The sequence below is a fragment of the Rattus norvegicus genome, chromosome 1 (genome assembly GCF_021556685.1).
Source record: "Rattus norvegicus strain SHRSP/BbbUtx chromosome 1, alternate assembly SHRSP_T2T, whole genome shotgun sequence".
Taxonomy (NCBI): Eukaryota; Metazoa; Chordata; class Mammalia; order Rodentia; family Muridae; genus Rattus; species Rattus norvegicus.
Genome location: NC_141534.1, coordinates 135,040,363 through 135,056,709, shown reverse-complemented (window position 1 = coordinate 135,056,709; position 16,347 = coordinate 135,040,363).

Sequence of the window (16,347 nt, the reverse complement as noted above, 5' to 3'; positions counted from 1 at the left end):
CTCCTCTATCTAATTCTGGGCCTGCGTGAAACCCTACCCCTGGTCCTCAGTTGCTATGCATCCCCTTCTGGGGTATAGGCTACTGAAGCTGCACAGTTAGTGCCTGACTCACACTCCACTTCTGTGTAGAGAATAAGTTAACAACAAAAGCCCTGTTCCATGGCATTCCTTTTGAAGATCAATAGTTCTGTCCCTCTACTTATTTCATAGGCAGGACTTCAAGCTGAACACTAGTTTTTATTCCCATTTTAATGCCCCCTTTATAATTTTGGCCTTGCTATTATCTCAGAGCCCACACAGCATCCAACAAATCAAGACCACTGGTCATTCTCCATTGTACACATCCCAAGCACAGCTGAAGTTTTTATAGTTGAAGTCTTTGTCCTCTGCCTGAAATGTCCTCATCTAATGGGAGGCCACTCAAGGCCAAGTGTGGATCTCCTCATTAGAAACTTCCCATTCCATTCCTGATGAAATATCTCCTAATGAAGATAGTGGAGTGGTATAACCTAATATCATAGCAAGTAACCTACTGACCCACAATGTATTTAGCATAACTGACTCTTCTCTGGGACTCTTTTTTAAAAAAATTCACAGTCTCATGCAAGATATAGTGTACTTGCCTGCATATCCCTATCTAGTTACCTTCACAGTCCCATCACTCCCAACAGCAGAGCAGCAAATCTGCTCCCTAATTTTATGCCTATTTGTGTGTGAGTTACTATGCTTCATTAGGGTTACTTGTCTGAGTGGGGCATATTTACATAAGGATAGTTTACCAATTGCTACACTACTCAGAAATATGACTCCCCTTCCTGGATGCTGGGCAACTATTAAATGTCTATAACTCTTTGCAGAGCGATGGACTCTCATGAATTCATACCCATCCATGGTGTAATGCTAGCATAGTCAGTTTCGTACAGGCTTTGTATAGGTAAAGAGGGCTATTGGTACAATACCCATATCCTGTGTGGAAGGCAGTTTTCCACAACACACCTTGCCATCATCTAACTCTTACATTCTTTCTTCCAACTCTTCTGGGACATTTCCTGGTGAGCAGGAATGTTCCATGATGTTTGTTTCCTGATGAGCATGAATGATGCAGTTGTCCCATTGAGGACTGGAAATTCAGTCCCTTGTTATATGCAATTTGACTATGATTCCCTGCAGTCTCTACTTCCTGCTGCAGAGAAACTTCTCTGATTAAGAATCAAAGTTGAAGTAATCTAAGGACAAAAGCATACACTTTCAGATGTCCACTCAGTGAAATGTCCCTCCGGGCTTATGACCTCCCCAGCTATGAGATTTTAACCAGATTTGCAATGCCAAACATAATTTCTGTCCAGTGAAATGGGTCTCCAATCCAGTCATAAATGGTTTATTTGCCCTTAAGAGCCATGACACTATTGTACATCCTAGGCCTCTGTTAACTGAAACTTCGTGTTGTATATACAATCTACCCCAAGATTATCTTTGATAAGAATCCCCCCACACACAGACTGCATAGCACCAGCATAGAGAGAACTTCCAGAGCAGTCCCAGCCTAATTTCTTCCTGCCCTGTAACCAAAGCATATAGCATTTTCAATAATAGAGTTTTGCCTTCTACTTCTAGTGAGCAACAGAGAGAGATAGCAATAGACTACATTGTTTGTACAGCTCATTATAAAATCCTGCTCAAAAACTCATATGGACACCAAACATTGTAGTTTAATGACCTCGAGCTTCTGAGAACAGAGACTTTCTCATATCTGCAGGCCCAGCACAGGTCCCCACACAATAGGTTCATCAATTAGTCTGACATTCCACGGCATCTGATGACTAAACATGGTCCTGGTCCTCAGGTCCAGTGAAGAAAGCCTGATGCCTTCTGGGAGTAAAGTAAACTGCCTGGAACCGGCCGCATGTATTCACTACAACTAAACAATCCTATTTCGTAACACTAAGTGTTCAGCCACCAGAACACTGGATTTCTCTGCACAATGCTGAGGAAATTCTAGGAGTCATTTCTTGCCTACTTACCTCAGGCTTTGCTGATTTATGCTGCTAGACATTTATAACAGTACAGAATACCTCCCCAGACAGCTATCACGCAACTCTGCTAGGTCATTCAGAATAGTGATCATTATATACCCTGCTCAGGAAATTGCAGAGGCTCTATTTTTCAAATGAATATAAAGTCAAAAAGAAATTTTGACAAATCAGATTCACCAAAGTAGGCCACCCTGACTTGAGCTGTCAATAAGGTGTGAGGGAAGACACTGGGAGATTAACACCCTTTCAGGGTGACCCAGATGTTCTCTTGAAGGTGATAACATGCAATCAGACCCAGGATGGGAACAAAGAGGTAGCTGGGGGAGGATGGTGGGGAGATTCTAAACTGAGACATTCCTACCTACTTAAAAAATTATATTTAAAAAAAATCTCAGTTATATTACTTTTTGACCTCTAGCAGCTACAAGGAAGCTTTCCCCTTGTCACTTGTTGTCACTGATTTTCAGGAATCTGCTGAAGTCAGGGACGCACTGAAGTCAATGAGAGAGTGTCTTTATCTGTAGTTAAAATGTATAAAGTTTTATACATTTGCCATTGCTTTTAATATCATTCAATCAGTATAAATTTACTTACTTGATATATTTATTATTTTAATACTTGGTATATAAAGTCATGCATATATTTGATATTTATGGACATCATTTATGACTGAGGTAAATTTATTTTGCATGTATATGCTGTATAATTGGTAAGTCTTAATCCAATATTTTATGTAATTACTGAGAAAAACACATATCACATTTGTTAAAAGTATGGTAACTGCTTATCCACCCTAGCCTTATAATGATCAAGTTCCTCTAAGGTCACAGGAGAATTGAACTAGAACCCAATGCTCAAGGGCCTGTCTTCACACAAACCAGATAAGCAATGCATTAATAAGAAGGACTGGCATTTCCAGCCTCTGACTATATTTTCTGGCTACAAGAAGATCTGCTGACTACAGCCAAATGCCACATCACACTTACAATATAAGGAAGGTGGAGTCTAGTGTAGGACATGGACCTTCCACATGCTCTTTAACATCTCTACTAAAACACTTCAGCCTCACCTAAGTAAGTGGAGGCACCTGTTAAATTAGACGTGCCCTGATTGTGCTCATTTCCTTGGTGGAATTAGCAACACACACACACACACACACACACACACACACACACACACACAGTTGGGCAGTACTCTTCAGGTAGTCTGTGGACCAAAAGGCAATTCTCTATGGTTTAAAATGACTTTGCCAAATGGACAGCGTGGAAGCTTAGCTTTTAATTAATTTAAACAAGTGACAAATTAAAAAGGAAATGGACTTTTAATATAGAAAGAAGAGTAATTCCAAGATGCTAGCATACAGTAGGGATGATACTGGATTCCAGTCACACTCACTCCATGAACACATGTAGTTCAGGCCACCTCGCAGAGACCCAGTGTCCACTGCAGCACAATGATAGCTTAGACCGTGTTAATCTTAAGAATCCTTAAACCATTTTAGTCTATCACTGTAGAAAGAAGATAGTATGGAAATAGAGGAACTGAAATTAACTGGAGTATTGTTTGTCCATATAAACACTCAGAACTAGGGAAATAAAATGCTACTTACAATTAGGATTTATGCCGGTATAGAAAAGCGATGGAAAAAGGTTATCTCTAAGGTGCAAGACCACATGACCCCCCAAATCCGTTTAGGTTTTCACCATTAGTCATGATTTCCCTCCTCTTGAGCAGGCCTTAGATCCAAATAGAAAGCTGTTGGTTACCACCAAGATACATGTGCCACTACTATAGCCTTAAGGATATCACACCTTGGTGGTCATTGTTATGGTTCACAGCTGGGTAGCATTATGGGTTGTTTCCCTTCAGTGGCAGCTTTTATAATGGAAGCTAGTCCCCAGAGATTGAGATTTCAGGTCAGGTCCGGCTCAGTGCTTGAATCCTAGGTTTATACTGCATGCTGTCTTCAGTAATATGGACTTACCTTCAACCTTGAGAGACAAACAAAGGCAACGGCAGTAGTCTATTTTACTTGTGATGTCTCTTACACAACTCTGACTAACAACTGGAATGAGGAATTTTCATGCCTATTATGTAGGATTCATGGCTATCAGTTGTAGTATTATCATCCCAAATAGCAGAACTTGAATATAAATTTTAATATATATATTATGTGTATGTAAACTTATGTATTTATATGTAACATATAAAAACAATAACAATTTGATTATAACATATAAAATAAGAGGCCATGAATTTGAGAAGAGTGGGGGAGTTTTTATGGAAGGTGTGGGATTATACATGTTATCAAGATATAGATATAGATATAGATATATATGATCAAGTTAGATATATTTGTGCATGTATTATATGTAATTTAGGTAAATAAAAATAACATGATTCTTTATAGCTTATCCTAACACCCTTAGTGCTATTTTGTCTTCCTCCTCCTTTTGTAATGACCTCTCTTACCCCTTTCTCAAGTTAAGCCCCCCTCCCCTGTTTTTCCAATTCCCTACTTCATAGACCTTGTATCCTGTTACTCGCTCTAATAACTAAGACCAGTAAAAGCAGGAGAATTAGGAGTCCCCAGAGATGATACCAAGTGCTTACTCCTGAAATTATGTATGTGCAAGCAACACTAAACAGATGAAGAAAGTTATACATCTGTGCAATATATAATATGCAATAATATATGTGTGTATGTGTGTAATGATATGTAGTACTAATGACTAAAGTAAAAGAAGCCATGAATCTGAGAGGAATGGGGGAATGTTCATGGAAGGTGTGGGAGGAAGGAAAGGGAAGAAGGAAATAATGTAATCACATTTTAATTAAAAATATAAATGTATAATTATTTTTAAGAATGTAGTTTTATATGTATTAAGTGTGTATCGAAAAAATAAAAAATAATGCCAATCATTCCTTCCTAATTAAATCTCATGTCCTAAAACACTAGTGCCCCCAAATAATCAATCTGTACATTGTGGAATCTGTCTTTTGGAATATGACCCATACAAACATATAGCTATATTCATCCATATAAAATTATATACTAAAGCAGGGTATTGCCAAAAGATCTAAAATTAAGGTACTATACCTCAGTTCTGGAGTATGTCACACGGTGGGTGAGGGCTGTTAATTAATAATCATGCCCCAGTAGGCCAGTAAATATAAGTGCATGTTACTCTCACCCACAAACACTAAGCTAGTTGTGTACAGTGTACAGGGTATGTCAAAGATGCTGTCGTGGTAAATCTTGACTGAGAACTTCCTGGGAGCTGAAATCATCCCCAGAGCGTGCCTCTGGGATGGTCCATGAGGGCATTTCCAGGAAGGACCAACGATAGTGAAACTCTACTCCAGAATGGGAAGCACCTTCCAACATGGCCCAGAGATAAACCCCAAAGGAAACATGCGCCTGCCTTTTTCTGCTAGTTCCTTGCTAGTGAGTACATATACTTCATTGCTGCTACCCTGGAGCTGCCATCCAAACCCAGTCCTCTTCATGTTTCAAACACTTGACTGAATACCAGCAACCCATTAGGCCTCCAGGTGCTCAGTAACAAAGTGTGGCTACCGCAGCATGAGAGGTCATCATGTTCTGGGCCCCTCCAGTACAGGTGGGTGGCCACCATTGGACTGCCCAACTCACATCATGTAGCCCAATCGAATTCTTTTTACTGTATATGCTACATATAAATGCTATTGGCTCCATTCCACTAGAGACCCCTGACAACTGTAGATTCTCACTATAGCACTCTTTATCATCAGAGAATCAAATGACAACAAACCAAACACTCAAAAGTTCAAAGCCCTGATAGGTACATGCTAAGGTGAACTCCTGCGATGACTAGAAGCAATCTTTCATGGGACTTCGTGGAATTCACTGGGGACTAGGGAAGACTAGTATCGCAGGGGAGGCACCTGCCTTGAACCACCACAGATAAGGGAGTTCACTGTAATGCTTTCTTTAGAGAGCGCAATAAAACTGCTGGGATGGCCCAGCCTACTCTGGGCAGCTGATAGCAATCTCAGGCTCTGCATATGCTCCCCAGCATCCAGAAATGGCAGGCTAGCATTTTCCTCCTGCTGGTGCGGGTGAGCTCCCTGCAACTGTCACTGTTCCTATGTGCTCTCTGTTCCGTCTCTCAAAGCCTTTGTCCCTCTCTTACCAAAGGCTCAGACATATTCTTGAGGCTCAAAAGATTAACAGCCGGTTCGGTGGCCTTCAGGCACTCTAAAGTGTCAGCAGCTGTCCTTGCTCTGTGGACTGGATGGGATCCTGGCAGCAGGAGGGGCAGAAGGCAGAGGCAGCAGGCAAAGGGAGGCTAGGCGTAGGAGTGCGCAGGCACATTCAGCATAGAGAGGAGGGTCACAGAAAGAAAAGAAACTAGGGGATGGGGCTGAGCACTAGGGAAAGAAATTCAAGCAAGCCTGAGTAAACAATTGCAGAGAGCTAAAAGGGAGATCTGTGTGTATTGTGGTGCCTGCATGCATGTGTGCTTATGTGCACAGTAAATCTGCATGTGCATGCGTGCGAGCATATGTGGGCGTGCGTGAGTGCGTATGTGTTTGTGTGTGTGTGCATGCACAAAAGTGCATTATCCCTTTGATATTCAGAAAGAAAGAAGAGTAAAGGAAGCCCAGGGAGTCACCAGAAGCTAAACTGTTCACTGTTAACAGAGAAAGGAAAGCTCTTTCCTTTTATTTCCTTTCTCTATCCCCTATGTCTCTCTGCTTCTCCTGAGCCAGAGACAAAGAAACCCCAGGGCAATGAGCTGCTGCTTTTTCCTGCCTTAGGTCGTTGCTAGTAAGTACTTCTTGCCATTGCTGTTACCACAGCCATCTTTCACGTCCATCAAAATCTAGCCCTTTCTCTTCTCTTCCTTCTTTGTGCCCAGTCTAGATAACGCAGTCAAAAGCGAGAAAGAGAGGATAGGAGGGTGCTTTTCAGGACGGGAAAGTAGCTGGAAGGAGAATGATCCCAACTTGGACCGAAATACAAACAGTGCCCCATGGGTCCTCACACTGGTCTTCAACTCATTGGTCCCCAAAATGGATGGCAGCAGACTGAAAGTCTGACAGAACCGTAATGTCCTTGTCTTTGCGACTCTTCTGCATCTGTCACCTTTGGGTGGTGTTTGACACTTTTCATATCTGTCCTCCTCTGGTGCCCACCTCACTCACTCCGTCTACTGATCAATTTTGGACTCTTCGTCAGTTCTCTTTCTCTCAGATTTGCAGTCATGCCTAACAGCCTGGTAAACCCATTCATTCTGGTCAACCCATTCATTCTGGTCAACCCATTTATGCACTTCTTCGGGAGAAAGCAGACTTTCCTGACATCTCTCCAGGGCCTTCCTTCTCCCTATTTCCATGCTGTCTTAAGGGTTCTTTCGGCTTTTGTATTATTATAATTGGGCGGGGCTAAGCTTGCACCATGAACAAAATAAGAACAACCTTAAAAATCCCCATGCTCAGCTTTGCATCGCAAAGATGGTGGAGCACGCAAGGCTACAACTTTCTTCGCAGGAAGATTATTTAATCATTGGGTAAGTTGTTAAGAGACTTCATTCTCATTTCTTTTCATTAGGTGTATATGTGTGTAGCCATGTGTGGATATGTACACATGAGTGCTTGAGGAGGCCATAAAAGGGATTTAGCTCCCCTGGAGCTATATTTAGGTAGTCCCTTATATGGGTGCTGGGGACTGAACTCTGGTCCTCCAACAACTGAGAAATTTCCCAGTCCCCGTGAGTAAATTTGTAAGTTCCAACTAAGACCTGCATAATTCAGTGAGATCACACAGGTGATCACGCAGAATCCAAAGCTGCTGGAGAGTGGGGAGAAGGGTCCTGGGTCTTGGATTGAAACAGGAGAAAAGAATTTAAAAGGAAGAATGTTCCCCCTTTAAACTCTGCACCACTAACAAGACATAGAAGACATATCCAAACGGTCCAGATTCAAGAGGAGGCAGTGGCTGATCCCCCGTGTATGTGAAGTCGAAAACTAAAGCAATCTAGCCTTGGGCCAAAATAAGAGCCTTGCTTCCATCATGCATGGAGAAGAGATCTTTAAAACAAAAGTTGTTGCAGTCTGAGGTCGTCTCATAAACTGTAAGAGTTCTTTCATGAACATGAAAGCTCCCTGAAATCACCACTCTTCTAACTGGAGGTCTGCGCAGCTGGTCCCTAACCAAGTCCTGTCTGCTTCCCTGTATGTTCTCACTCAGTCCAGGAGTTGGGTTTAGAAATTCTGAGTTTGTTGCTCTGAGATTCCCAACCTCTAAGTAATTATCACTTTGCAAAGACTGAGGTAGAGTGAATGACGTTTATCTCCCTCACTGTCCTCCTTGTCTTCAACAGACAGTTTGGGACATACCACTTAAAATTCACTATTCTTTTGGGTTTCTTACCATAGAAACCACAGATTTTGAAGAATAGGGATCGTTCCTTTCCTGCCAAAGAATGTTTGAGTGAGTGTGTTTTAGTTATGTATAATTTACCATAATTTTGAACATAGTAATTACTCGGTAAATGTGAAATGAAGGACCCAGAAATTCCCCTTCTCCGAGAAATCACCCTGCAAACATGCGGGTATTTATGGTGTATTTCTTTCACTGTTAGAAATTAAGATCCACATAAATGCCCATTAAGAGAGGAATGGTTAGATAAATGTGGCTTGTAACCTATGATCCATTGGATCCATTGAAAACCTGTAATTCATACACAAATCCACTATGTAACAATGAAAAATTAGAAAATAGGACGGAAAATGATAGCTATGATAATGGTATATGAAAGGTTAGTTAGGAATGTTCTAGAAATGTCTACGCAGTATGCTCACATTTTTAAACACTTATTGACACTTCACTGTGGACTTTAATACATCATTGTCTATGGATCAGGATGTCTGAAAGGTTGTACAGTAACTCTCGTTGTCCCCATAAGCGACTGTCTGTAGGAAGGGCTGGAGCAGATACAAAGGGAATTTTATCTCACTCTATATTTCTCTGTATGATTATTCTTTACATGGATGTGTATATCTTTATAGTTGACCATTAGTGAAAAATAACTATTTCCTAAACAAGTGAATAAAATTTTGATGAATGAAGCCTACATAGTTAAGTTTCTCATTTTACATGCCTGTCTAGTTATGAAGACATAACTGATGAAGTTATGCTCATAAAACTCACTTATACCCTAAGGAAGGGAAGGACTCTTTACATAAGACAAGAAGGGTGCTTGCTGAAAATCCATCCAGGGGCAGGCAGATTACCCCATCCTATGAGTGTGCAGACTCAATCCCTCATTTACTTACTAACCTTACTAGGTATATGACTAAACCTCCCTCTAGCTTAGGAAGACCAAATGGTTCTCAAGGTCCCTTTGAACTCTATGATGATGTGGGAGAAAAATTTAAAGAGAGAAAATGTGTGTGTGTGTGTGTGTGTGTGTGTGTGTGTGTGTGTGTGTGAGAGAGAGAGAGAGAGAGAGACAGAGACAGAGACAGGGAGAGACAGAGAGACAGAGAGACAGAGAGACAGAGACAGACAGAGACAGAGAGATAGAGACAGAGAGATGTAGAGACAGAGACAGAGACAGACAGACTATGAGGATGAGGGTCAGCAAATGGTCAAAGCATTAAAGACGTTCATAGTACTGACAGTGGAAGACAGGCCGTTAACAGAATCTGACAGCAAATAAAAGGAGCACTTATGAGGTTTACGTTCACTTCGGGCTCTGCTGTGTGATAGAAATTTTGGCTTTCATCTACATTCAACCTTACAGAACATCCCATAAGACAGGAGAACATTGTTTATAGCATGGCATTTCAAATATCCATATGATAGGCCGTTTGGAATCGATTAAGACTCTGCTCTCTGTCAGCAAGCCTTCTCCAAGCCATATTGCATCCATATGCAACCAGGGAGCATTTGATTGTCCAGTTGTTTTACAATAGATGCGGAAAGAAAAAAAGAGCACACTTTAGTGCAAAAATCTTCCCTAGTAATCTTTATGCAGTGAATTTTCTACATTGAAAAACAATGAAGATACACAGTCGTATGTCCATCATTCATGTTGCAAGTTAACCCCCGATTAATGGCCGCAATAGAATAAATCTGAATCTCGACATGAAATGAATCCCTATGTCAGGAGCCCATTATCCTATGAATGGTCCTTCAGCGACTGCAGATCTAAGACCAGCAGAGATGCTTGGGTTGTCAGCGAGTACAACATCATTTTTGTTTTCTACCTTCTCTTTAAAAATAATGGTTCTGCAATTTTTCAGTATCACAACATCCCATCAAATGCAAAAAGATGCAATGGTTTCTATTGTCCCCTTGATGTTGGTTGGAGTTCTTATTGGTCCTGATGCAGGATCCTAACTAGGCCTTGAAAGAGATGAGTTCATTTGTCAGCCATCTTCTAGACCTAGAGCTGGAAAATGAACAGATGCGGTGTTCCCCCTCCCCTGCCTCTAGCACTTTGTCCTTTGTGCTTGTTTTTTGAGACGAGATGCAACTGAGGTTGACCTCAAACTTGTTATTTAACAGCTTAGTTTGGCCTTGAACTAGCACCAATCCTCTTTACCTTTCCGTCTGGAGTCTTGAGATTCCAAGCATGAACCATTGTGGCCAGCTCCAACTCTCGGAGTTAGGATTCTCTTTACAACCTACAAAACAACGTGTGTGCTGGGGGCCACATTGAGAACCTGGGGAAATCAAAGAGGATGGGCGGGCAGTATGAGAAGAGAGCTGGCCACCAGACTAAGAATCCAGTATCCGACATGAGAGTGATGGGAGCTGAGTCAAGAGAGACTGACAGCTGAAAGTCTTGCAGACCACAGGCTCAGCCGTCTTCCACTCTGATGCTATTTCCCAGACACTTCTCTCTACCCCTCAGCTGACCGGGAGCTCCACTCTCCCACCAGCAGCCTTAAGCTGGACAGGAAAGCTTCACCTCAGCCTCACTGAGCAACCAAGCCTCCTCTTTCTGCTCTTCCTGAATATACCTACCATAGATAGGCCCCACTCATCTGAGAGGCGTGCACTGGACATCAGCTCCTGGAGAGAATGCTACAGGTATACACAGATCCACATTCCTGCCTGAAACAGGCCTTATCAACCAAGCCTCTCAGTCACTGGAACTCTGACAATATTGAAATCCCTGACACTGAAGCCCAGGCAAGCAGTTTTAGTAGACCACGGAGAGCTTGGCAATTCAAACTGCTTTCAGCACCTTAGTCCCTAAATACAAACATTCATAGAGAGATACATATAGATGGAATATATCTATATTCTGTAATATTTTATATGATATATATGTACATAAATGTATGATATTTTACATGTATGATATATAGCAAATTTTATCTTATTTTCCTTTATTCATTTTAGGAAGCTCTTGATCCAGTGAATTTACACTCTTCTCATGTGTGAACCATGGTTCTACAATACATAAAGTGCAGAAATGACTAAGTGACACACATGGGACCTGTATGTGACCTTTGATAAACAAGCCAATTGACCCTGCTACGTCTCTTTATAACAAATTACATTGTGACTCCCCCCTATTACTGCTGCTACATGAACCCATCACCACTGAGTCAAATTGCCCTCATAGTGTTCAGCTCAATGTAATCCACTCTTGATGTTTTTTGAAAACTTGCTACAAAGTCACAACTTCTCTGTCTCTCATGTGTGATTTCAGCACATTTTAAAAAAAAAAATTGGCATCCTTCCCATCCAAATTTCTGAACTTTCTCTCAAAAGAAAACTCTGAGTTTTGAAGTTCCTCTATTAATTACAAACTTACATGATATAATCTAAACAATAAAACCATTAGCTTGGCTGCTTTCAGCCAACGGATCCCTGCTCAGGTTCAAACCCTTTGCAGCTCTGACATTATAATATTATATTTATTTTCTATAAACTAAATTTATTGTCAGGATGTCAAGATTATGGGATTTACAAAAAATGGCTATCTCTGGACCCTATGGATCCACTACTAAAATCTAATTCCTGGTAGCATTTATTAGGAAAACATAATACAATAAAATTTCAAGTTCAATAGTTGTTTTATTCAGTATGAGTTGAACCCTAGTGTCTCTGAAACCTTTTGAGCCAATGAAACATAATGATTAAGATTTAAAATAACGGATCTTTCTTCCCTTCCTTCCCTGAAAATGTGTTTGGAAGAGGGACTAGGGGATTTGCTCAGTGGGTAAGAACATTTGCTTTTCAAGCATACGGATCTGAGTTTGAATCCTCTGAACTCATAAGAGAGGGAATAACTGAGAATCCTTGTAACCTCAGTATTGGTGAGAAGAGACTAGCAGAACCACGGGTTTCACTGACCAACTGCAGGCGCAGTGAGGGCAACATCCATGTATAAGGCAGACAGCTATAGAGAAAGACAGAGTTCTCCTCTGACATCCATGAGCATATTCACACACACACACACACACACACACACACACACACACACAAAACTTCACATGCACACACAAGAAAATATACTTTGGAACAGTGAGGAAAAAGATTCTTAACACCAGAAATGGTACTAATTTTTAAGTACACATCGTTTCTCCAAAGAGCCAATTTTATAGGTTGATAGACAAAGACCACCCTCCTCCCCCAGTGAAATCAAGTAGAGAGCCAGCAGTGTTCAGAGCTTGTTACAAGAACCTAAGTTCCACCCACAGCCTGGATTTGGTAGACATCAAAAGCAGGCAGAGAAGAATCGCTTTCATGTCAGAGCAGCGGCAGAGGTTTCAGGGGTACCCTGATTGCAGGAGGATGACTTGGAGGGGCTGCAGGCAGTAAACCTGCAGAGATGGAATTGTAAGGGCATATTTGATTTTCTCCATTAGTCCTCAACTGGAGAGCAGAGATAAACATCCGGGAACCTCTCACTTATTGATCAAAGCTGGGTCATTCAGGCCACGTTGGCAGGCTTCCTGAACTGGCCCATGCTGCGGGGGAAGAGTTCTGCGTTTATGTATGATCTGACTCTCCTCTGTATACACTCTCAACTCGTACTCCCTGGAAAGTCTCCCTTAAATCTGGCAGTGTTAAAATGTCCAAGCTGTTCTAAAAATAGCAGCACCACCCAATCTGCTAGTACAGTATTTCTTCCTCATGATAACAAAGTAAAATCTACTCAGTATATGTTATTTTAAAGGAGAAAATACTCAAAAAAGGACTAAGTGTCCCATTGTGTTTAATGGTAGCCTTAGGCACAATTTGAAATATATATATATATATATATATATACACACACACACACACACACACACACACACACACACACACACACACTGTTCTTAGACACAAAGTTTGCAGAACCACACTTAGAGTGGGCATTTGCATACTATTCATAAACCAACACTCATGTATATTCTCTGCCTGACCCATAACTTCAATGGCCATATTATTCTAATAACCAAATGTTTCTCTGCTTTCACTTTGTTAAAAATTATGGCTCTGAGCGTTCTTGCATATAGCCCTTGATTCAGGAGAGCTTCAAGGAAGCAAAGAGGAAGAGGGTTTGTTGTTGTTGAGGAACCACAAGAGGAAATAGAGGAGGGGGTGAGAGCCAAGGTTGGTGGCAGGCTTCTTCTCTTGCGTCTCTCCGTTAGGCAGTTTTGTGGTGCTCAGAGGCATGTCTAAGAAGGTCGGTTTACCAGAAGGGAGAACTCAACTTGGCTCATGGTTTCAGACTTCAGTCCATGGTTAGTTGGCCTCATGGTATGTGGGGCTGTAGCAAGGGAGGGGCCTATGACAGAGGAGAGCATTCTGGTAGGGAGCATGGGTAGAATAAAGCTCCTTGATTCATGGTGGACAGGAACAAGGAGGAAGGATGAGAAGAGGAGGATCAACAGGAGAAGAAACAGGAGCAGGAGGAGGAGTTGCAGGCAACATCAGCTGCTAGCGCATGTCGACAATAACCCAACTTCTGTCCAAAGAAACTGAACTTTCTATAACTTCCATCGCCTCCCAATGACGTTTGGAGATGTTCCACACACAAACTGGAACTATTCCTCCACAAACACTTCTATCCTCTTACTTTCTTCCCTCGGTTTCTGTTTCTTCCACTGCTCAAGGCTGTCAACAAATGGTCTGCAATTCTGCCTAGCCCACTTTTCCCATATCATGTCAGGTAAGAAACTCAAGAACTCCCTTCAATAAAAACATCACTGGAGCCAGCAAAGCCCTTCAGCCCAGGAGCCCTAGACATCCTAGCAGAGGGTGTGTTAGCCACACTCACGCTTCAGCTGACAGTGCCCAGATGTCTATTTTCCAACCTCTCCAAACTTCTGAAACTGTCGAGAAGCAGCCTTCCTGTGACCTCAGGGTGATACCAGTCACTCTAGAAAAGAAGAATCAAAAAATAGGTGAAATCCTACCTCATATATAAATATCTGTCTCAGAATGATGCTGTAAGTTTGTGTTATTTCTTGTAAACCCAAACATTTTAGCCAAATCATAAAAATCTGTGTGGAACACCAGGTTACACAAACAGAAAGGAATTCTACTAACATGGTAGGAAACAGTACAGTTCAAAGCAGAGCACTGGGGCCATAACTCAATGAGTTAGGTGCTTGCCAAGTCCAACCTGAGTCCAATCCTCAGAACCAATGTTAAAAATCCGGGCATGGTCGAGCATGCTTGGAATCCCAGCACTGGAGAGGTAGAAACAGGAGGATACCTTGATACCTTGCCAGCTGATCTAATCAAATTATCGAGCTCCAGGCAAATGAAAGACCCTTCTGAGAAATCCAAGATGTATGGCATCCTGAGTAACAACTCCCAAAGTTGAGCCCTGTGCATCCTCCCACATGTGTGCCCATCCCACAAACACAAGCATACACAAACGCACATACACAGAATAAAATGAACACACTGACACAGATGGAGATCCTAGGATGTACGTAATCTGACGGTGGCCTTTAAGGGAGAGAATACTATTAACACTTTCCATACGATTCATGAGATGGAACCTCGCATAGCGTAGTGATCTGACCAAACTAGGTGTTCAATCTCCCTTGTGGCCTTGTACATACCCATTTTTAGGATGGTTCTCAGAGTTGTTGATGGCAGTGTGGAGTGGGATTTACACTTTAACAAGTTCTTATGCTGCTTAAGCTGCTGGTCCACATTGACCATAGGGATACTTTGAGAAACACTGACTTACACAATTGGGACAGGGGACTCTTTAAGGCAAAGCATACTAAACACTTTTCCACATTAAAAGTATAAACGTATTTAACAACTAACGTTTTCCAAAAGACACAGGCCAGGTCAAGCATCCTTTACAGGACCAGAGAGTACCCAGCAAATGAAGAGCCCTGGGATCCAAGCTCCCTTCACCCATATCAGAGGGCACCTTTCTTACTGCGGGCATGCCCCAAGGCAGGTACAATTTATAAAAGAACAGATTTTATCAACTTTTTGCAAAATAGTACATCTTTTCCTAGTAAACCCTTAAAGCAAGAGGATTATACATTTGAGTCCAGCCTAGACTCAAGATCTTCTCTCAAAATAAATCTCCTCACCTAGAGTTTTAGCTGTTGACGATTTTCATTGCTCCCAGAAGAAAGTGAGCAGGGTTCATGAACGGTTCCTGGGAAGCTAAATTAAAGAATTCAAATTGGCTTTGACATGTCCTGTGCAATCTTGGTCAAATTACTAAGCTCATTGTGTACCTCCTTTTCTTTTGAAGGCAGAAGGTAAGGGCATGACTCCCAAGGTGCACTTGGGAGGACTCAGCACCCAATCAGGGCTGCCTACCACCAGCACCAGCAGCAATAGCAGGAGCAACATGAAACTTATGACACGTATCCTAGAAGGACATAGCTTAGATTAAAAAAAAAAAAAAAGGTGGTTGGTCCTCTTCACAGTGCAAGTGCACACAAGTGAAAGACTCTTGACCTTTATCTGCTGTCTTATATACCAGACAAGATAATGAACGCATTGACCTCAGAGTCATTTAAGGATTAAATAAGATGACGCAGATGCTACGCAGAGTCATCTCTAATGTCTCTCTTACATGCAGTAAAGCCCCATGGATTCCAGCGGCTGCTGATGTTTCTGGTGCCACCACCACCAGTGGTTTCTCATGGTAATCCTCACTGGCTGAGGAACCCAGAAGCACCGAGCTGTTCTTCACTTTTCCCTCCCATGGCTAAGCACACGTTAAGAGAATCAGCATCATTTTTTTCTGAGTCACAAACAGAACTGAAGTGAATGTTCTACTAGTCAAAGTTCCTTAGAGGTACAGAGCAGACAAAATAAATATATATTAAA